General features: G+C 38.1%; 1 protein-coding gene across 3 annotated transcripts in view; it reads right to left on the bottom strand.

Annotated features, from left to right (window-relative positions):
- Positions 1-23,733, bottom strand: part of tnr (tenascin R (restrictin, janusin)) — a 169,084-nt gene extending 145,351 nt beyond the window's left edge. For all 3 annotated transcript variants that reach the window (XM_077514753.1, XM_077514770.1, XM_077514763.1), the window contains exon 1: positions 23,687-23,733. The gene's annotated coding sequence lies outside the window, so the exon portion shown is untranslated. The remainder of the gene's footprint in view (positions 1-23,686) is intronic.
- Positions 23,734-24,734: the final 1,001 nt, after the last annotated feature.

Raw genomic sequence — 24,734 nt, 5'->3', positions numbered from 1 at the left:
CACAAATTAAATATTCAAAAATAGTAAATAGTGGGACAAATCATTATTTTTTTTAGGGAGTGTCAAAATTAGCATGTTATTTATGAGTTAATTTAAAGTTCCTTTAAGGCCATTACATTTTTTAACATGCAATTAATGCCCAACAACACAGCAGACATGTCCACATCAAAATTTAGCAGTAATACATTTATTAACAATGCATATATTTGTGGAGATTTACACAATTTAAAAATAAAAAAATGTGTTACTTCATGTTGAAGATTAGATGGCTCTTACTATGAAAAGGAAAATGCACTGAGCAGTCACCAATGTCTTACAAATGTAATTATGCCATCTAGTGGCAGAAAAATTACCAGCACAAATCAACATCACACTCGGTTTTCATAGTACAGTACATCTTTTTACTTTTAACTCAATTTTATGAAATTATTATAGATTATCAATGACTAAAAGATGCAGCAACATTTCTATTAGTTTAACATTTTTTCCACTTTTATGTTGAGTATGAAAACTATTATTATTATTAGGGATGGGCGAGTACCGATACCAGGTATCGGTATCGGGCCGATACCAGCCTTTTTTCCAGTACTCGAATACTCGTGACGCAGACGAGTACAAGCGAGCGATGGCAGAGGGGGAAGACGTTAAGTGAGTCCTCCTTGCCTGTAAGTGGCGCTAGGTTGCAGCAGTTTTTCACCAAAACTTCACCAGTTTGGAAATACTTCAAAATTGTGAATCTTAAACTAAAAGAGCATTTTTGTGTTTTATTTTGAGCGTTAAGACTATTGAAGAGTGACTGTGCTGTTTTTTTTGTCAAATTAAACGAAATATATTTGTTTAAAAATATCTTTTAGTGATTTTTTTTATTTGGCAAAATGTACTACTGGTATCGGCAGTTGGTATCGGTATCGGTGAGTACTGAGGGTCTGAGTATCGGTATCGGTCTGAAAAAAAGTGGTATCGAACATCCCTAATTATTATTATTATTATTATTATTATTACTTATTTATTTAGTTATTTATTTATTGTACATTTTATTGTACGTTTACAAGTAGAACCGATATAAAATTTGTGATTAATTGTGAGTTAACTATTGAAGTCATGCAATTAATTATGATTACAAATTTTAATCGCCTGACACCCCTATTTCTTTTGTTTCAGTTTGAAAGCTGTAGTACCGTATTTTCCGCACTATAAGGCACACCTTCAATGAATGACATATTTTCAAACTTTTTCCATATATAAGGCGCTACAGTAAAGGCTGGGGTTACGTTATGCATCCATTAGATGGTGCTGCGCTCAAGGGAATGTCAACAAAACAGTCAGATAGGTCAGTCAAACTTTATTAATAGATTACAAACCAGCTTTCTGACAACTCCAAAATGAATAAACAGCTGTTTTATTATTTTCTCTGAGGTAAAGTAGTAGTGTTAGCGAGCGATCCAAGATGGCGGGATCGTGTGTGCATGCGCGTCACCGATCGTGCAGGGTCACCGATCGCGTCTTGACAGCGGGTCAGCAAGGTCAGCTTTTTGAAAAAATTGAAGACTCTTAGGTGCGCCTTATAGTGCGGAAAATATGGTAGTTTTAAATGGTTAGACAACTTTAAATGTCAACTTATCCGTCACTGTGGATAAACAACAAATTTACAGCTGCTGCACTTTTTGTCCCTTACATGTCTCCCGTTTCTTCCTAATGGTGATAATGATGACATTTTGAGCTGGATTTCGTGCCCTGTCATAGTCGATCACTACAATCTGAATGAGGAAAGGTATTTTTGCTAATTTTTTTTGTAAATTTGAGAATATTTGTGTCCCTTTAACATCTGCTGTTTCTCCACAATGACAGTTGTCAAGTCGTTTCCATTCATTTCAATGGACAAATATGCTTTAAGATAAGAGCACACTTGCGATACTATTAAATTGTTCCTGCAGTATTTTCCTTGTTTCCATTGTGGCCCGAAGACTCCACGGTAAGTATCCCACTTGCATCATGAATATTAAAACGTATTTTGTTTGCATTCAGCCCACACTGATCCGTCTGTTTGCAAAGAAACCCGAAGAGAGTTTCTCTCTAATCTCTTCTCAGCCGCACTCGCGCTGTGACAAAATACAATCTCGGTGACACAATACACTCTCGGCCACAAATGCTACAGAAAGCACGCGTCGTGTTGTTACGCCCCAACTTTCCATCATCACGCGGTGCGTTTACACGTTCACTGGGCTGCATTGATGGATTTTTGCACAGAGTTTGCCTTAGGCTGTCACCCAGGATCTGTTTTAGGATAACGTGGAGGATGATCAGGTTTCTAAAAAAAAGGTGTGAGAGATTACACGCAGATTTTTTTGTTTTTTCTAATGATTCTCACTCAGGTGGAAGAGATTCACACCATGTAGTTGTTACCAGGCCGTGATTAGAATCTCTCACTTGGGTAAAGGTATGAAGCCAAAAGGAAGCCTGACAGAAAGGTGTTTTTTTTTTTTAAATTTTTTAATTTATTTATTTTTTAGTTTTTTTTTAAGCATGGGGGCTTTAAGATTTATTTTTTCTCTTTGGACAAATAGGTTTAAAATAAACAAGCATTACAGTATTTACTATTATTATTATTATTATTATTATTATTATTATTATTACTATCATTGTTTTATTATGATGATGATGATGATGATGATGATGATCATTATTATTATTATTATTATTTATTTATTTTAGAAATCTCAGCATTGTTCATTCTGCAGTCTTACCGATTTAACATATAATCATTGCTCTCTTTTTTTCTTTTCTTTTTTTTTACGTGCGATTGTGCGCATGTGTGTGCGCGCGTGTGAATTTGTGCTCATTAGTTCACCTGAAACCTAATAAAAATCACATTACCCTTCACCTTAACCGGATACTTCAGCGTCTCGCCAGAGTCGTGAAGTTCAGAAGGTCAGGAGACCAGAGGAAAGGTCAAAGTAAAAAAAAAATCAAAGTGAAATCCAGCACCAACTAAACACGTGCTACTCAAATGGTTACAAAACCAGAATCTTACACCAACCCCAGAAACCTCTAAATTCCAACACATTGGGGAGCTCTCAAGTGACCAGAGGAAAAACTAAAGAGAGGAAGGATAGATGAAGCAGAGTGAGATCTAAAGACACCAGCCGCATTTACTATTTTTACAATTTCCAAAAAGATATCCAACGGTGTGAACTTAAAACGAATTAAAAACCCAAGACGGATGGTTATGTGAGTAATGTTTCTCCGCATCCCATTAAACAGAACGAGTAACCATGACAGCCAAATTGGTTTAATAATGGAGCAATTAACTTAAACACGCGCAAGCGTCTCCTCCTAACAAGCGCTTGTATTCTCTGGCGTGCTCGTTTGTCTCCTTCCCCGTCAACCCGTCCCAATAATATTCGCCGTGAAGAAAAGCAAGGTCAAGAGTGCACCGATGAGTTTTTTTTTGCTTTGTTATGCTGTTATTTCACGTGGAACCGCTTCATCAACAGGCCGCACGCAAACACGCTGACAGATAGCGACGAGCGCGAAAAGCTGATCCGCGATCATTTGTTATTTCGCTCCTATTGATTGCCGGGTGACGCAATGAGACAAATCTCTTTTCGGGAAGTGTCCCGGCGGCTCCGTCGTGCTTCTACATTCATCGCGTTTTAATAATATCATCAATATCAAGACGCTGACTGCGCAGAACTCGGCGGATGGCGGTGTTGCTAAGGGAAATACGAAACGCACGGCAAACGTGAAATTGTATTGTTTTCGATGCAAAGTTGCGGAGCCTCCCGAGGATCATCCGTCATCCGAACGACGCGTGAAGGCAACGGAAAATGTATTCTATTTTTAGGCAGCCATTTCTATAAGCACCGCCCGCTTCTTATATTGCAAAACAAACAAATGCTTGAATGATTGTATCAGCAGGGAGCATCATTTCTAGATGGGGGTCACATGTAATGGAAAGCGATTTTCACCCGGGGCTCTTTTCCATGTCGGGTGGCTCCGTACCGAAAGCATCAAGGCAGGACAAATGGCCGCCTGGTGCCTAAATGACTTCGGTTACCTCCACTTAGTGGAGCCAGCTGGGGACTGCCGCCGTGCCCTCTGCAACCTTCAGCGGCAATTATGGAAAAAACAACGCTTTCGTTTGGCTTCCCTTTTGCTGCGCGTTGCATACAACCTAATGAATTATGAATTAAACACATTAAACGGGAGGGGGGGTGTCTAAACACTTGCAAGTTGAAATCAAGATCCTGCAAACAGTTAAGCAGTAAAGCACGTAATTGCTTTTTCATGGTTGCAGATTTTGGATTCACGTGATAAAATGAACAAATCCTTATCACATGATGGAAAGCAATTAAACTCTCCAGTAAACATCTGAGCAACACTTGCAAGGGTGTCACATAAAGTACTTGCTTTAGTTTTGGCAGTTTCCTCATTTTAAGATCATCACACAAATGTTTAAAAAAAAAATGCAAGTAAACATAAAATGCAGCCTTTAAATGGTGATTATATGTATTTAACGGGAAAGAAATATTCAAAGCTGTATATTATATATATATATATATATATATATATATATATATATATATATATATATATATATATTCATATTCAAGGACGCATCTGTTGAGGAAGGACGCATCTGTACTTGCTCCTGCACTCGCTCGTGAATCTAACTACTTGTTGATTTTTGTTGATTTTTGCATTGGGATTTTTAACTACATTGTTGCAGAATGCCTGGCGGAAAAAGAGCTGACGAGATTGAGGAGATAAAATCTTCTCTTAAAAAACTCAGTGGAATGGTTGCCGAATTACTTGAAATGAAGAAGAGCATTGAGCCACTTCTTCAGGAAATACAGCAATTGAAGAAAGAGACACAGGAAAAAGATCGACGCATTGTTGCCTTGGAACAAAAAGTGGATGATTTGGAACAAAATCTTCGTATCAACGATGTGATAGTCACCGGTATCAAGATCAAGCCGCGCCGTGGCCCTTTGAGAGCTGCGGCTAGCACGAGCACGGAAGATTCTGACCAATATTCAGGGAACGAGACTGTGGAACAGCAAGTGACACTTCAACTCAGAGATTTGGGATTAACTGTTGATCCTGCGCACATTCAGATGTGCTTTTCGCTTCCAACTGGAGGGACACGACCACCGGCAGTTCTGATCAGGTTTGTTGACAGAAAGAAAAAGATTGCTCTTCTGAGAGACCGTCACAAGCTTCGTGGGAAACATGTCTACATCAACGAAAACCTCACCAAACGAAATGCTGACATCGCCAAAAAGGCTCGACAAATGAGAAAGAATGGACTTATCGAAAGCACGTGGACAAAAGACTGCCGAATTTTTATTCAAACTAAAGATAACTCTGGTCAACTAAAAACACGAATCGTGAAAGGAGCTGAGGAATTGGCAGCGCTTGAGAGACAACAGTAATTCACAATATCACAACAACAACATCACTAATTACCCAAAGCTGGAGTTGTATATGATTACTTGCTGACTTTGCCAAGGCTAACTCTTGTTTATACACCTGCATTGATAACATGTATTGCTGTTCCCGTTTGAATCTAAATATTGTCTGGCTCGAATTCCGTTTGTTCTAACAGTCAAGGCTACATGATAAGGCTGTATTGTGGCTCCAATGAATCTGCTGTCAATACGCAAAATGGGGGTTGGTGGTCTGGTTCCTGGAATGCAGCTGGCGTGGGCCGCTCTGCTGGGTGAGCGAGGCTGGGCAGCGCACAGGAGTCATCAGATCCACAACATGCTAGCAACCAGTGGTGCTACCTGACCAGAATCGAGTGCTGAAATTGCTTGAAAGCAATGGGCCGAATGCAAGCCGATCTACTCTTCTGGAGAGCACAACATGTGTGAAAGCTGATCCGAGGTCAGCGAAGACCCTACTGGTGAATGAGAAGAATTGCGCTTGCCTTGGCTGCTCCCCTGGCGGGGTGGGCTTGCTGGTGGCGTCTGGGGACCGACTCACCAGTTCTAAATGACTGGGACTAGCCACAATCGACACACGGACATTCAAGATGAACTGAGCGAGCAGTGTCTGGGATAGTATGGGATGGATAACGATAAAAATTAATGACTATTCTAAATAATGTATATGATTGATGCGTTATAGTAATGGGTCGATGGGGACGGGTCTCGAATAAGCTTCGGCTTCTACCCGTCAGCCCTTCTTTCGGATGTCAATGTTGCAAATGATGTGATGTGATTGATGTAAACTGTAATGTGTCCGAAAGGAAAAAATGAATAAACTAAACTAAACTAAACTATATATATATATATATATATATATATATATATATATATATATATATATTAGGAGAGTACCGGCACTTTTTTTTTTTTCACTTAAAACACTGGTTATAAATTATATCAGGATATGGATTATAATGTCTCTGAAATGATTAAATCCAACTTTAGACAGATTGCAGTTCACGTTATCTTTTTATTCATTTGTCATTTAACCACAATTAAAAATGTGTAATGTTTTACTTAATTTATCTTTCAGTTTATATCATAAGCACATGCATTCAAGTCTTTGCATTCAGCTAATAGCATTCATATTTTGAGCATTCCCACGCAATTTCTACAGAAATTGCACTTTGTCTAGTTTATTTAATTAAGTATTGTTTTAAATCCAGGCCAACAACTTGGCTCATCGGGCCATCACCCAAAAAAGGATTCATATCAGACCCTGATTAAGATGTTCTATGTGCCCCTACCAGTCTAAGCACATTATTCTGATGAATATTGCCTTAATAGAACATAAATAAAGACAATGAAATCACCTGTTTTCAGCCATTTCATAAGGCTGACAACTTATATGAAGCACCGCCCCTGCTGTTGACTGAAACTGATGTCAAAGTGCCTTCGGGCACGCATTGCCGATCTCACAGCTCGTCTGTTTTCTGGGCTTGGTCACGTGATGTTCGCCTGACCATCAAATATAATTCATTTATTTTACTAAAAAAAAAAAAAAAAAAAAAAAAAAGAATTATATTTGATCGTTGTATATTGTTTGTTGGGATAGGCTCCAGCACCCCTGTGACCCTTGTGATGTGTAAGAGGTTATGAAATATGGATGGATGGATGGATGGATGGATGGATGGAAGAATGGATGGATAGATGGATGGATGGATGGATGGATGGATGGTTGGATGGATGGTTGGATGGATGGTTGGATGGATGGTTGGATATGGTTGGATGGATGGGTGGATGGATGGATGTTGGATGGATGGATGGGTGGATGGATGGATGGATGGATGGATGGATGGATGGATGGTTGGATGGATGGATGGATGGATGGATGGGTGGATGTTGGATGGATGGATGGTTGATGTGGTTGGATGTGGTTGGATGTGGTTGGATGGATGGATGGATGGATGGATGGATGGATGGTTGGATGGATGGATGGGTGGATGGATGGATGGATGGTTGATGTGGTTGGATGGATGGTTGGATGTGGTTGGATTGTGGTTGGATGGATGGTTGGATGTGGTTGGATGGATGGATGGATGGATGGTTGGATGGATGGATGGATGGTTGGATGGATGGATGGGTGGATGGATGGATGGAAGAATGGATGGATGGATGGATGGATGGATGGATGGTTGGATGGATGGTTGGATGGATGGATGGATGGATGGATGGATGGATGGATGGATGATTGTGGTTGGCTACACTGGTTCATAAGTAAATTGCAGTTCACAAGGGAAGGCCTAAAGTAACAAAAACGTCCCTCACATCGTTACTCAATCCTTCTCATTACGATGAGAGCAGGTATTCAACCTCAGTTTCTTCACATGCATTTCTGCTGCCATCGGTTCAATCTCAGTATGCCAGCTACCTTCATTCCCAGTAGGGTGACATACAGCGGCCATTCCAGGCCTTTAGTTAAGCATTAAACGGCGGTAGATTGAAAGGTTTGTCGCAAGAGGTTTGAAGATGGAGGAATACTGCTGCGAGGGAAGGCGATATCGAACGTGCGCATTTCAAACGAGCTGTGGGTGGTGTTGCTCTTTAAGTCAGGCAAGTGTGATTGATTAAAACTACCGTATTTCCCGGACTATAAGTCACTCCGGAGTGCAGGGGACACTTGGCCAAAAATACATAATTGGGTAGAAAAAAAAACATATATAAGTCGCACTGGAGTATAAGTCGCATTAATTAAGTACCGTATTTTCATGGCCATCAGGCACACTTAAAACTTTAGTCTTACATTTTCTAAAAAAAAAAAAAAAAAAAAAAAATTGACTGTGTGGGAGGATTTCCGCAAACACATTGTTTGGATACAGGAAATGCGGCCCTGGCTGTGGACTGGCAGGCATGATGAGAACCCAAAAAAGTCAACTGAAAGATGGCGTCTTGGTGCTTTCGCTTTAATTAAAGGCACGGTCGTCCGTTTTCGCTCAGGAAAATGCACAATATAAATATAGGATTTATACACCTGAACTCCTTCCAAATCTACACCTCTGGGCTTCTGTTAACGTGTGGCGGTGATTTTTTCCCAACCCAAGCCTGTATTTTGACATTTTGTGTTTGTTTTGTCAACAGCTGGACATTTCTGTGGTCATACAGTTGTTTACCCCTCAAGCCAATCGCAGAGTGGGGTGGCGTGTCGCAGACAGGGCTGGCCGAATTTACCGGCTGCATGACGTCACTCCCGCTGCAACTTGACAGCACACACAGATTTTTTTTTTCTTTAATTCACTCACTCTCACAAGCTTACACGTGTGAGTTGCTAATTTCCTATTAGCATTTGCTAACTTCCTGTTAGTGCTAGGCTAGTGATGTTTTAAAAACGAAGCATATTTTGTATTTAAATATACAGTGGATGTATTTCTTAACGTTGTGTATTTAGTTTTACAGTTAACTCCAACTGCGGTGTCATTAAACGACTTAAAGGACGCTTTGGGACAACAGAATAACAAGAATAACATACGCTACACACTTGCTAGTTACTCGGGATGTAACGATAACGGCAATATCGTGATATCGCGATATTAAAACTGCCACAATATATCGTTGTTGTGATGTCACAATATTAAAAGCAGTACATCTGTGAAAAAAAGAAGTCGGGTTGATTTCCATTTGTGCAGTTCTAGCACCCTCTGGTGGCTATTATTATTATTATTATTTTTTTAGTGCAGTTTAATTTTCACAAGGCATGTTTTGGTCCTTCAATGTATAATAAAATCCAGGCTAATGGCCAGACGAAGGGGAATGTAATTTATTAACTTATGAACCACCTCAATATTAATTATTAGAGATCGTAGGTTGTGTATTGCTGTCATGTACAAAAGCACAAAATTGTGTTGTTGTTTTTTTAGTATGAGCTCTTTTTTTTTTTTTTTTAACAATATTGTGACCTTTTTTGCATCGTCAACCTCACCACAATATCGTGACAATTATCGCATCGTGACCTTCATATCGTGAGAATATCGTATTGTGATGTTTGGATATCGTTACATCCCTACTAGTTACTAATGCTACACAAGCAAAATGGTGCATTCAGGGTACTTCCACAGCATTGGAAACTTTGGCTTTCTTTGTTAACATTTTAAGGAAAATATAATCTTCCATTTGCCCAATTGGCCGATGTTTGAAGGCCGATAATTGGACGATTACTCGGTCGGGCCCTAGTACGTGTTACCATGCCTGCGGCCAATAACAATTTATGCATGTGTTAACTACAGATATACAAACCATAACTGAGATTGCGCCTTTTAATACCTTATATAATTTTTTTTTTTCATGTATAAGTCGCTCCAGAGTAAAACTTACAGGGACAGCCAACCTATTAAAAAAAAGAAAAATGTGACTTACAGTCCGGAAAATACGGTAATGGTATAAAATAGGAGTGTTTAAACCACAGCCTGTGGCTATTTGTGGTCGGCCGTCCATTAAGCAATGCTATTTAAAAATTCAGGGGTAGGGAGTGTGAAATGTGTGTGTGTGTGTGTGTGTGTGTGTGTGGTGGGGGGAGTTGATTATTGAAAAAAAAAAACATGGTCAAGAGTGCATGGCCACTGATGAAAAGGGTTTGACTGTACCTGAGATAGGCTCCAGCACCCCCCTTGTGAGGAATAAGCGGTCAAGAAAATGGATGGATGGATGGAAGAATGGATGGATAGATAGATGGATGGATGGATGGATGGATGGATGGATGGATGGAATGATGGATGGATAGATGGATGATGGATGGATGAATGGATGGATGGATGGACGGATGGATGGAAGAATGGATGGATGGATGGACGGATGGATGGAAGAATGGATGGATGGATGGATGGATGGATGGAAGAATGGATGGATGGATGGATGATGGATGGAAGAATGGATGGATGGATGGATGGATGGAAGAATGGATGGATGGATGGATGGAGGATGGATGGAAGGATGGATGGAGGATGGATGGAAGAATGGATGGATGGATTGATGGATGGATGGATGGATGGATGAGGAATGTTTTTCATAAAGCAAAATGGATCCAGGCCATTGTTCCTGCTTATTGTATTGCTGTGAAAAATTCCAGTTACTGCTTCAAATAAGCAAACCTGCACAGCAACAGCAGATTGAATGAACAGCAGCAAGTTTCCACCCGTCTCGGTTGCCCGATCGTCTTGATTCTATGCGCATCGACGTGATGGCGTCACACGTGTGTTTTCCAGCACGGCTCCAGGAAATTGAAGCTCTCGCCGCAGTGCCTTCTCCACCCGGCTGGCCATTTTCTTTTTTATTCGTTCACCTGCATTTCCTGAAAGCCAGCGTGGGCACGCGCCGCTACGAGCTCGCGGAACGAGCGCGGGCCGGAATCTATCTTTTGGACAGAAGTGCTGAGTGGCTATTACTCGTCAGCGGACCGCATAAAAACCCACAGCAATTAAACACGATTGGGCCGTCTGATGTTTTCTTCTGAGTGGGGGGGGACAAACGAGAAAAAGGGCAAGGGTGAGAGGAGCAATAACGTCGACTTCCTCTGATGCTGCTTAGTATGGAGAGATTGATGTCATCGCTTTGCTAACAACATTTAGATGGATGAATTTCGGAGTGCAAGTGACAGTGGAATTACTACACATGAAATACAACATCAGCTTTAACAAGAGAGGTTAAACGCCCCATGGTCATGCAATGGGTCGACAGTTGTGCTTGAAAGTTTAACTTATGAGCACACGGTATGGTGAGAAAAAGGCTTGATGCCCATAAAATCCAAAATACTGTGGCAATTATTCTGATATTTTCAGAGGCTGTAGTTGACATAGATGCAGAGATGTGCATGTGAATTTATAGCATTTTTGTGTCATTAACTCATTTGCTCCCAATAACTTATAAAAAAAAATTTTTTTTTTAAGTTTTAAGTGTCCCAAAGACGTATTTATACATTTCTTTTGTTTGTTTTGTTTTTTGTTTTTAAATCCTAGAGGATACATACAGATGGCTTTGATGCAGCCTCTCAACTGCAAAGAACGGTTGCAGAAATGGTAGTTATTACACAAATGGCCAACAGGGGGCAGCAGAGTATAAGAGAACAACTAGGGTCATGTTGAAAAAAAAGCTCAATTACTCACAATTTTAAATAGATTTGTGAAAATTGTTTAAACTTGATTAAACTTAGCTATATTGCTAATTGCTGCAAAACGGAAATGGATAGAAATATACTTATTTTTTTTTCCTGATGAAAGGAGAGACTTTAATCTTTCTTTTGATAGGTTCCATGCTTTTATAGGAATAGAACACAATATTCTGCGGGCCTTGCAAAATCAGTCAAAATCCAGTAAAACAGCCGGGAGTGAACGGGAATTGCTTCTGTGAAAATGGCTGGGAGCGAATGAGTTAAATGACATTTAGGTTTTGTGCATTTACAGTTGTACTCATACGTTGACATACATGTAACTTTCAAGCACAACTGTACTTTGAAAATGTTAAGAATGCTAAAATGTGCATTAAAACATTGCCAGTACACATAACTCATTTGTTCCCAAAAAACATATAAATACTTTCTATTTTAAGTTAAATGTTTTGAGTGTCCCAAAGACGTATTTATACGTTTTTATGTTTTTTTCTTATGCTAGAACATACAGAAGGCTTTGATGCAGCCTCTCAACTGCAAAGAACGGTTGCAGAAATGGTAGTTATTACACAAACGGCCAGCAGGTGGCAGCAGAGCAAAAGAGATCAACCAATCAAATACAATTCAAATTAGATTTGTGAATGATGAAACTTAGATATGTTCTAATGCTAATTGCTGCAAAACAGAAAATGATATAAACGTACAGTTTTCTTCCTGATGAGAGAAGAGACTTTAATCTTTCTGTTGGTAGGTTCCATGTTTTTATAGCAATAGAACACAATATTCTGCGGGCCTTGCAAAATCAGTCAAAATCCAGTAAAACATCTGAGAGTGAAGGGAATTTTTGCTTCTGTGAAAATGGCTGGGAGTGAATGAGTTAATAAAAGTTTTATGATGGAGATAGCACGACCCCGAAACAGTTCATTTCTACTTGATGATTCCATTTTGCTGGCAACAAAATAGCGCCAACTAATAGCAAAAAAGATTTTCTGTCTGATTTTTTATTTTTTTTTTGCCTTAAGTATCGGTGACTATTCTTTGAATACCCTCAAAATAAGGCTGGCATAGTCTCCGAAGTTGGCTGTATTGGTTTATTACCATTAGAGGGCAAACACATGAGGCCCTTTGACTGGCCCAAATAATCTGGGATGTCGATAAGAGTTAAAAAATTGATCAAGCGCCTGAGGGCAGCAGCACCGAACTAATTACCAGACCACGGCAGCTGAGTGCGCTAAGGTCATTCGAGCTAAATAACAATCCGTTGAGGTACATATGCCGCGTAGCCTATCATCAAATGTCATCAGCATGATCCTACACAATAATCATTTATGTAAAAATGAAACAATGTGAACGATCCTGATGACTGCAAATTCCAGGAAGGCTTGCATGCATGATTCTAACTGACAATCTAATCTTCACTGCAATGAAATCAATGGCAAAGCAGCACATCTGCAGTTTTTTATAGTGATAGACCAATATGGTTTTTTCAAAGCTGATATGATACCGATTATTAGTAGTCAAGGAGACCGATAACAGATATTTCAAGCCGATATTCTTTTGCAGTAAAATAGAAAATATATGAGTACCATTTACTTTTTCTTTTCATTTTAAACATGTAAAGAATAGGCAGTACGGAAGTGTATTGCATGCACTTTAAAAAAAAAAAAAAAAAAAAAAAAAAACTCCTATTTGTCTGACTAATTTTTGGGAGGGAGCTGTGTTTATTTTATTATTTTTTATTTTTTTTTTATTATTTTTTTGTGTCATAAAAAATATTCTGAAAAACGGGGAAAAGATATTCAGAACAACAGGAGAAAAAAAAAATGGGGAAAACATTAAAAAAAATAAAAAAATATTAGTGCAAGCCATTGAAGTCACAGGGCGGCCATCTTGTTACTCCCACCTTGCGAGCAGACTACTGTATAAACTATACGGTATATAAGTACAGATAAGACATATACAGCTTGTAGGCAGTTAGTATAAGGCCGGAGGAGAGGTGAGGGGGTTTGTGCCGTTTTTTTTTCCTTGTTAAAAAATAGTGACCACCCCGGCACAACCCACGCCACCCCCCCCAATCCCCTGCCTCCGGCCCAATACTAACTGCCTACGAGCTGTATATGTCTCATCTGTACGTATAGCGTATAGTTTATACAGTCTGCTCGCGAGGTGGGAGTAACAAGATGGCCGCCCTGTTACTTCAACGGCTTGCACTATCGTGTATGGGTTATCGGCTATCCAGTCATATATACATGTCTAAACCAAGTCATTTGGACTTCAGAAGTACAAAAATAAATAAATAAATAAAAAATACAAAATAAAAAAAACTCTGAAAAACAGAAGTTGGTGCTCTGTTTTTCAGAATTTTTTTTTCTATTTTTTTATACTATTTTTGTTTCTGTCTTTTTTTTTTTTTTTTTTTTTAATGTTTTCCCCTGTTTTTCAGAGTAATTATTCCTCTTGTTTTTCTGAATATTTTTTTCGCTGTTTTTCGGAATATTTTTGTTATGATATTGTCAGTAAAACAGAAAAAAAATTCAGAAAAACAGAAAAATGAAAACAAAAATACTCAAAAATACAAAGCTCCCCAAAAAATTAGTCAGAAAAAAAGGAGATTTTTTTTTTTTTTTCAAGTGAATGCAATACGCTTTCGTCGCTTTGTTTAACAATTATAAAAATACAAAAAATTACAGGTAGCTACCAGGGTCATCAGCATGTGTTAAGCTAAATTCTTCTTATTCTTCTTATTCCAAATAGCCGCGCTGTGGTGCGCCTTTCCTACTTCCAAGAAAATGATCACATTTTCGCACAAGTTCATTTTTGAAGGAACAATAATGGCGCAGTAAGAAAATTACCGTCACGGCTCTACAAGCTCTTGTTACGGTCGCTGCTGCCACAACGCAAGAGCGTTGCCATTCATCAAGTGCTGTCTATGCATGTTCCACGCTGCTAAAAATAAATGTCTTCAACCTTCCAGTAAATCAGGATGAGGTTGTACTGTAGGTACAATGCGGCAGAAAAAAAAAAAAAAAAAAAAGCCTAGACAAGCAGTGACCCCGTACTGAAAAGTACAAATGACTTCTTGTCTCATTACCCAAGCAAATCACATTACATATCCTTCGGAAACCGAATAGAAATGCTTCACTGTGTGGCCCTTTCTGTTGCAATCAGTCGCTCTATTTATCTTTTTCTTCCTTCAGTGTGTCTGGAGCAGTTTCTTTCCATCTCTTTGTCTGCCTTCTCACCAACTTTCTTTCATTTTTCTGCGGGGCCTCCCTGCCTGCCCTTCCGTCGTCCCTCCCCGACTGAGCCGTCTTTGTCACTTTCTCTGCTGAGCAGACAAATTCGAGTGGAAGCTCAGGACACGGCGCTGCATTATTCAAACTCCTCACGGGAACAAGGGTTGCAAATTATGGCCGGCAAATTCCGATTAAAGCCGTTTGCTGAGACGACAAACCAAAAAAAAAAAAAAACCAGGAAAAGCTGGAAGTGGTATGACAACATTATGTGGGATTTAAAAGAATTAAAGAAGTATGAAGTACTCATTTGGAAACTACTGGACTTCCTTTCACTATTATTGGTTGAGTATAACACATAAGCAAAACTGATATGGGCCCAAATTAATGTTTATCATGATATATGATATTGTAACAATATTGGAAAAAAACAAATAAAAAATCACGAAACCCGACGTTGAAACTTGGTTTTGACCAAGATGTGCAGTCAAAATTTACACCCATCTTTTCAAAATTCTGTAAAAAGTGGCATACACAGTTGAAATCTTTGTTGGATGAAGACTAATGACACTGGATACTGTGTGACATGATACCGTGGGCCATAAAATTCCGTGTTTGTCCTGGTCGCTTTATTTCCCACTCTTCCCCATGTCATATGGTGTTCCGCAGGGTTCAATTTTGGGGCCCCTTTTGTTTTCGTTGTATTTGCTACCCCTGGCTTTCATCATATCCTCCTGACTACCAGGAAAAAAAAATATTGTCCAATCATTTTAGATTTTGATATTCCCCAATCTTTGTGAAGTAACTGGAATACTGCAAAATAATTTAAGTTTTAAGTTTTTTTAATAATAAGTTTTTATTTTTAAGCTATTGATGTGTCCACTACAGAGGACATTTTTAAAAATTAAATGCTAGGCTCAAATACAGTTAAAATAATTCAAACAATACTTTAATGTGTTCTTAAGAGTCTTATAGAACACATGCTAACAACATTTAAAGCCTAAATTTGTTCAATAAAAAGTGTTATACACTTATTTTTCCTCTTCCCTAAAAAGTGCTTGCACTGAGGGAAGCCATTTTCTTTCAGATGCAATCAAATGTAGCAAAGCCCCACCCCTACACATTTGGTATCATTGGAAAGCTCTGAATCTCCCCTATGGAGCACAAAAGGAGTTAATTCAATCGTATGCACTGGGTTGGAGATATTCAGGTTTAAAAAAGGTCCACTACAGAGGACAAATTTGAATTTAGCATGTACGTTGAAAGGATTGGCTTTGTTAGCATCTTTGCACGCCAATAGAATGCCTTTCGACTAGCGACTGCTACTTTAAAGAGAAGAAAGAATCACAAACTCTTCATTCTAATGATCACGTTATGTCTACAGTACACGTTTTTAAAACCTCCAAAACAATTAAAGCGTTTGCCCTGCATTGGTGGTATCACCAAACAACTTGGAGAGAAAAGCTGACTCATAGCGGAACACCTTCTGACCTTCCGACACGGTAGCGATCGCCACTGGGAGCAAAGTCTTGTGATTTGGCCCGATGCGAACAAACAGTTCACCAATAGCCTCGGGTTATCTCTCCATTTTGCCCCGCCGGATCGATGTCTCTTGATTGGGCTGCCTGGACCGAACGGAACCTCCTGTTCTACGCTTATTTGAACAACAACAGACCTTTGAAGACGGAACAACGCTCGAGAAGAAAAAAAAATAATCTGACCTACTGGAGCGTCATATAGAAGTGATTCTTTCCGCGGGATTTGGGACAAACGTCAAATAGTGTGAAGCCGAGCTTCAAATTGATCGGCATTTGCAGTAATCGATGGCTGGGTTCCTATGAGAAGTCATTAGAAAGGCAAACATGCAGCAGCACACTCCTAATCCTCTTTGATTGACGTTGTGTGGGCTCAACTGAAAGATTTTCACACTCTATGGTCAAAAAAAGGTTCATAGAGCAAACAATTTGATATACTGTATATATATATATATATATATATATATATATATATATATGTCACATACACACAACAAATTGAGGGATAATTAGTTATAGAAATCAGAAGGAAGTAAACAATTGTTCATTGAACTATTTTTCCATTTATTTCAAAGGAAGGATTTGTCAAAAAAAAAAAAAATGTAATGCTTCCAATATCTCAGTGAAGACAATTAGAAAGAAACATCAACGCAAAGGCAAATCAACTCTAGTCCAAAGCAACTTATAGTGCGAGAATTAGAGGAAATCAATAACACCGTCGTATATTCTTCATGAAGCTATGATTCGAAATGCACAATTTTTTTTTATTTTTTTTAAATTTTATTTATTTTTTTTGTTTTTGTTTTAGATTCACCAGACACACTGCATATTTGCACAAAGTATCAGGATCACGTTTGCCGATATTAAATATCACTAGCACATATTATATTAAGTTTGCAATCTGAGAGCCATTTTACTCCTTAAAACAAATTGAACACTAATGACATTATTCATCAAAGCATAAAATACTTTGTATGACACAGGTTTAATAATAATAATAATAATAATAATAATAATAATAATAATAAAGCAACAATAAAATCATTATTATTATTATTATTATTATTATTATTATTATATTTTTCTATTTTGGACCAAAAATATTTTGCGAATAATTTGCCAATACTGTAGCCTTTTGTTTGTTTTATGACAAGGGGTGTCAAAATTAGTGTGTTCATTTTGAGTTAATTTAAAGTTCCGTTAACGCCACATTTTTTTTTTTACGGGCAATTAATGACTTCCATTCACAACATAGCAGACACGTCAAAATTTAGCAGTAATAAATTTAATAATAATGCATATATTTGTGGAGACTGTTGTCAAGTTGTATTTTACAATTGTAAAAATGTGCAGTTTCACAAGTTATTTCATGTTAAAGATTAGATAGCTCCTAATATAAAAAGACAAATGCCCTGAGTTGAAACCAACATCTTACAAATGCAATTGTGCCATCTAGTGGCAGAAAAATGACCTCAACACAAATAAATATCAGACACTTTTTTTTTTTTTGCAGTAAGGTACATCTTTTATTTTTAACTCAATTTTATGAAATTACTGGATAAATGACTAACAGGTGCAGCCATATTTCTATTAGTTTAACATGTTTTTCCACTTTTATGTTAGCAAGAGTATAAAAACTTAAGGGAAAAAAATGATTGTAGATTTTATTGTACATTTAGAACAGATCTAAAATTTGCGATTAATCGCGAGTTAATGCGATGAATTACAATTTAAAATTTTAACGGCCTGACACTCCTATTTATGCCATAGTAAGTTACTGGTAAAATGGCCTACCCAGAAGGAACGAATTTGACCTAACACAAGCCGATTGCTTCATATGCGACCGTGTGCGCACGTCAGTCGACAAGGTCATCCTCAGATGCCAGATCACAAAAACAACTGGAGATGCGGAGGCCCCAACAAGGATCAGCACGCAATTCCCTCGCGGGCTGACCAGCACGCACAGCCTGGCGACAACACATCCCAGCTAAGCTACAAGCGGCGGCGGTAATACGCACCAGCAAACATCAACGTGGTTGTTGGGAGAGCAGTCAGACAACCGATAAATAATACAAGCTGACGGAAATTGACTTTCCCGCGTTGAACTGATTTGCAGTTGTTTGTGTTGTGCACATAGAAGCGCCGTAGGTAACAACAGCGTGAATCTCTGCGTGAGTTTTGTTGTATAGGTATTGTTTGTTCCTAATTTATTCTTCACCCGTTTTTTTCATGAACATTAGGGGTGTGCTCAAAAAATCGATACGGCAATATATCGTTGCGGGCCTCATTACAATACACGTATCGATACGCAGGCGTCAGAATCGATATTGCTCGTTAACTCTAAATAGGCAGTTAATGTTTGCCTTTGCAGCTTGGATTGTACCTTAAAAATAAAAACCAGCAGCGTCTTTGAAGTTAATTGCCTTCAATTAATGCAAAAATAGCTCACCAGTGATTGATGAAAAAATGCTGCTTTTATCTCCCCAAATATTTCAAATAAGCACATTTTAGAGCTGTAATTTTAATACTTTGATTTTTGTGCTCATATCGGCTCATACCTATTAGTAAATTTTCCCGGTGTGTCTGTGAAAACTGCTCCTTACTCTGCAGTGCGTACACATTTAGACCAGGTATGCTGCTTGGTGGTAAACCAGAAGAGCTACTAACATTTTTGTCATCCAGCATAATAATCATATCCTTTAGGTATACATATGACTGTTATTATAAAATGCAAGTAAATTAATGTAAAATATCGGGATACATATCGCCTTTAAGATCATGTACTGGGAAACATATGTATCGCGATACGTATCGTATCGTGACCCCTGTATCGTGATACGCATCGTATCCTGAGGTTGGCGGCAATACCCAGCCCTCCATAGCTCGGTTTCATACTTGACCAAAACAAAACCGCACTCAATTTCATTTAAACGGAACCGATCTTGGCCTTAAAGATCTCGCTGAAGCAAACAGGCAAGAGCGTCTCGAGACGGAGCAATACCGGAGATTTATGGGACACCCGGACTTCAAGTGATGGCTGGTCAACGGTGTTCATCAAGATACAGAAGGCAGCCAAGTGATTGATGGAGTTCATCCACACCAAGTCAACATGAACAGGAAAGAAGCTAGTGATAGCAAGTAGGCAACGAGGGACAAGAAAGCCACACTGGAATCGCTAAATAAAAGTGAAATCCTAAAATAGGTCTGTCTTCAGTATCTTGCACCTTTGTTACACCGCATTCCCCCCCCAAAAAAAAAACCTGAGAAGCGGCGCACCAGAATCGGATGAATAACAAAAGATGCTGCAAGGCAAAAATGATCAGAGTGCAATCTTTGCTTTGTTCCTGGTTTGCTCATTCTTGACAACTGCGAGCAGGCAACTTGTCTGCCCCTGGGCAATCTCCGCAGCTCACGCCGATACCGTATATGAAACGACTGTTTGAGGTGGAGAATAGAAGAATGTCAAACATTATCCTTGGCTTCACCTAAACCGTATCCTGCAAAATAATAAAGACGGAAAGGGCAATTTGAGACAGCGTAGCGCCGCGGAAGTAGAACTACTTAGTACTTTAACTATGTGACATTGTGAATGCTAATTGAAGGGGTGACATTCAGACTGGGTGGTGGAGTGAAACCTCAGATTTTTGTGGCTCTTTGTATCAACCAATTTTAAATATACTGTATATAGCCTACTGCCATGACTATTTAGTCATGCTTTAAACACGCCCTGTTACATGTTACAATGTCACCGCTACACTGAAAACCTTCTCTGATGGGATATTCGAACCATTAGGGTTAGGGTTAGTCGGGTAGACAAGCAATCAGTGTTGCTACCAATACCTAGAAAAAGCTTTTAAAAAGTCTTAGTAACTTCAGTAACATTACTTGATTGTAAAAGCAACTAACATCTTACTATATATTTTACGAGAAACAATCGCATTAACAAGGAAAAATATCGCATGTTTCAGATTACTACCAACATAAATCTTAGCAGTCGCTAAGCTAACACAGAACCCAACTTAATACGACATGCTAACTTTAGTAACTTCAGTAACATTACTTGATTGTAAAAGTAACTAACATATTACTATTTATTTTACGAGACACAATCGCATTAACAAGGATAAATACTTCACGTTTCAGATTACTACCAACATAAATCTTAGCAGTCGCTAAGCTAACACAGAACCCAACTTAATACGACATGCTAACTTTAGTAACATTACTTGATTGTAAAAGTAACTAACATATTACTATTTATTTTACGAGACACAATCGCATTAACAAGAAAAAATATCGCATGTTTCAGATTACTACCAACATAAATCTTAGCGGTCGCTAAACTAACACAGAACCCAACTTAATATGACATGCTAACTTTAGAAATGTTACTAACAGATTACTTGATTTAAATAACTAACTTAGATTGCTACTTTATGAGACACAAGCACATTAACAAGGATATATACTGGACGTTTCAGATACTGACATATCATAGCAGTCGCTAAGCTAACGTAGAATCAAATTTAACATGGCATGCTAACTTTAGTAACTTTAGTAAATTACTTGATTTTAAGTCACTAATTTAGATTACAAGTTACTTTACGAGACACAAGCACATTAACAAGGATATATACTGGACGTTTCATATCATAGCAGTCGCTAAGCTAACGTAGAATCCAATTTAACATGGCATGCTCACTTTAGTAACTTTGCTAAATTGCTTTATTTTAAAAGTAACTAATTTAAATTACAAGTTACTTTACGAGACACAAGCACATTAACAAGCATCAATACTGTACATGTTTCAGATTACTAGTGACATAAACCATAGCAGTCGCTAAGCTAACGTAGAACCAAACTTAACATGTCATGCTAACTTTGGTAACTTTAGTAAATTATTTGATTTTAAATGTAACTAATTCATACTACAAGTTACTTTATGAGACACAAGCACATTAACAAGCATAAATACTGTACATGTTTCAGATTACTAGCGACATATATCATAACAGTCGCTAAGATAACGTAGAACCAAACTTTACATAGCATGCTAACTTAGCACATAGACTATAGGTAAGAAAAAAATGAGACACTTACTATTTTAGGTGCCAGTGTGTACGAGTAACTGGGGTCTGTTCTAAAAAAAATAAATAAAATGGCTCACTATTGATGGGACGCGGACTTGCTAAGAAAAATTAAAAGAAAAAAAATAAATCAAACATTGGTTTTTAAACTCATCAAGCATTTCAGCTAGCATTAGCATGCTAAATTGGAAAAATTACAACAAAATGAGCTAAAAAATCATGTTGGTCGGTTGATGTATGTGCGCACAGCCTGGCTTGGAAAAAGGTGCTTAATTTGTGGCTCTTTCCGTCCCTTCTCCATTCATTCCTATGGGACTATTTGTCGTTTAAAAAAAAAAAAAAATTATTATTTTTTTTTTTTTTGGGGGGGGGGGGGGGGGGGTTGCGTCGCCATGGTAACTTGGAATTCGGAAAAAAAAATGGTTCCCCGCCGAGTCAGATCGAGCCGGATCTTTTGATACCTCATTTGTGACGATACGTTCAACGCTTCGGGACACATTTTTTCTGAAAAATTCCACTATAATAAACGTCGGGGCCGTTTTCTCGGATAATAATATGTGCCTTCTTTGCTTCGCAAGCAGTCACATAATCATATACTGTGGACAATTTTTAATTTGAAAAAATGGCTCCAAAAGATTACTCGATTATTAAAGTTGTTGTCGATTAATTTGATCATCGATTACTCGTCGATTAATCGATTAATTTTGTCAGCTCTAGTGTGGACAACGCACATTGGCAGGCTATGGAATCCACAAAGGGGAAAGGTAAAAAAAAGATTCTCAGGCAAAAAAAAAAAAAATTGAAGTGACCCACAAAAATAAATTATTATATATTGATTTTTGTTGCACAGATAATGAAGTATTAAATGGATACTTCACTTATTTAGCACATTATAGCAATAAAAAAGTTACAATTTTGTCTATAATTAATTTGATACTTTCATTATTTGTCACATACAAATAGTACCTTTAAAAACACATTTTGCAACTTGCTGTCGACTGAAAATGACCAATCACAGCGCACCTGTTTTCTAGGTTTGGTCATGTGACATTCACAAGCTGAGCTGTGATTGGTTACCTGAGCCCTTGTGATGTCATTTCCAGTCGACGGCAAGTTGCAAAAAGTGTTTTTAAAAGATACTAATTATACGTGAAAAATAATGAAAATATCAAATTTATTATCTGCAAAATAAAAAAAGTTACAATTTTGTCTATAATTAATTTGATACTTTCATTAGTTGTCACATACAAATAGTACCTTTAAAAACACATTTTGCAACTTGCTGTCGACTGAAAATGACCAATCACAGCGCACCTGTTTTCTAGGTTTGGTCATGTGACATTCACAAGCTGAGCTGTGATTGGTTACCTGAGCTCTTGTGATGTCATTTTCAGTCGACGGCAAGTTGCAAAAAGTGTTTTTAAAAGATACTAATTATACGTGAAAAATAATGAAAATATCAAATTTATTATCTGCAAAATAAAAAAAGTTACAATTTTGTCTATAATTAATTTGATACTTTCATTATTTGTCACATACAAATAGTACCTTTAAAAACACATTTTGCAACTTGCTGTCGACTGAAAATGACCAATCACAGCGCACCTGTTTTCTAGGTTTGGTCATGTGACATTCACAAGCTGAGCTGTGATTGGTTACCTGAGCTCTTGTGATGTCATTTTCAGTCGAGAGCAAGTTGCAAAATGTGTTTTTAACGGAACTAATTGTAACATGAAAAATAATGAAAATATCAAATTTCCTATAGGCAAAATATTCATGTTTGACTGCCAAAAATGGCTAAATAAGTATCTCTTTAAGGTCACCTGAAAGACTGAGGTGGAGAATCACTCGTACAAGTATGGACACTCTGTTTCTCTTTCATATATAATGTGGGAGTGCAGCATTGAGCGTTAAGATTGCCAAGTGTCTGAAAGTGCCCTTTCCCAAAAAGTACCAAGCCCTTATCTTACTTTGAAGCCTCAGGGGCCTTAAACTTTTTCTTTCTTTCTTTTTTTTTTGCCTCAGATGTAACACTATCTCAAGGAGTAGGGATGGGAGAGAAAAAAAAAAAAATCAGCATTGCGACACAACCTGCAGCTAAAAGTTCAAGCTGCTGCAAGCTATTGCAAAAAGTTCTATCAGCTGTGTAGTCTGAATTAATGCGGGCAAAAAAAAAAAAAAAAATCCTTTTCAAATGAGCGCTTTTCCCGCTCATAAATGATGTTTATCTGAAATTGAAACTCACCTTGAGCACGCCCACAGACTTGTTGTTTGCGGCGTCGTCGTTACCAGGTTTCGCCTGTCAACAGAAAAAAAAATAAAAATAAGAGAACGCTCGATGCTTCAAACACGTCAAGATTATTTTCGCTCGGTTAGACCTCAAGAGGGGGGGGGAAGAAAAAAAAAGAAAGAGGAAAATATTAAATTCGAGCATATCATCCGCAAAACACACAGAGCGCGCTTTGCTTTTTCTCATAAATGTTTATCTCCCTTCATCCTCCACTTTGGAAACACACGGCTTGTAAACACATTACGGCATCATACTCAAATGTGGAAAATCATACAAACTGATAGAGAAGGAGGAATAAGAAAGCGTGTACGTTTATGTATTTTGGCTAAAATGCATCATTTGTGTTCTGGGAAAGGATGCACGGAAAAAAAAAAAGCCTGAGTAAAGATGACCCGCCGTTGCTCCCCATACCACAGACGGAGAAAAACAAAAATCGCAGCATCTGTTACGATACGATGTCGTTCATAAGGTTAGTACACTGAAAAATGAAAATAAATGGTTCATTTACATTTTTTTTTTTGCCTCCTAACACTGCAAAGACCTAAATTATAATCAACAGGGATGTTTATTTGGATACATTTCATGATGTATTATGGCAGTGCTTCTCAAATACTGTGCCCCCCCCCCCCCCCCCCCCCCCATGGGGGGCGCGCGAGACTCCATCATGACCGCGGGGTATATGCGTTTTTATTTTTTTATTCTTATTTATTTATTTTTTACTGTCCTAGAATAAAGTGCAATTGTACCTCCACTACATTAGGGGGCAGTGGCGTTCTCATTATTGCCAGAGTGTACGCAGGGAGCATTCGCTCGGTGATGTATGGGTTTTGTTTGCACTGAGCATGCGTAAAATCAGCACAAATTATTTTATATTTTTGTTTTGCAGGTTAAAGTTTTTTTGTTTTTGTTTTTTTTAATATTGTGCTCCTGAGTTAATGTTGGTGATCAGTTTGAATGCATTATTATTTATTGATTTTATGTCATTTTATTTTTCCCGTATCAT

Source organism: Festucalex cinctus, chromosome 1, assembly GCF_051991245.1.
Source record: "Festucalex cinctus isolate MCC-2025b chromosome 1, RoL_Fcin_1.0, whole genome shotgun sequence".
NCBI classification, from domain to species: domain Eukaryota; kingdom Metazoa; phylum Chordata; class Actinopteri; order Syngnathiformes; family Syngnathidae; genus Festucalex; species Festucalex cinctus.
The sequence above is the reverse complement of the archived record's forward strand: the minus strand, read 5'-3'. Positions and strand labels throughout refer to the sequence as shown.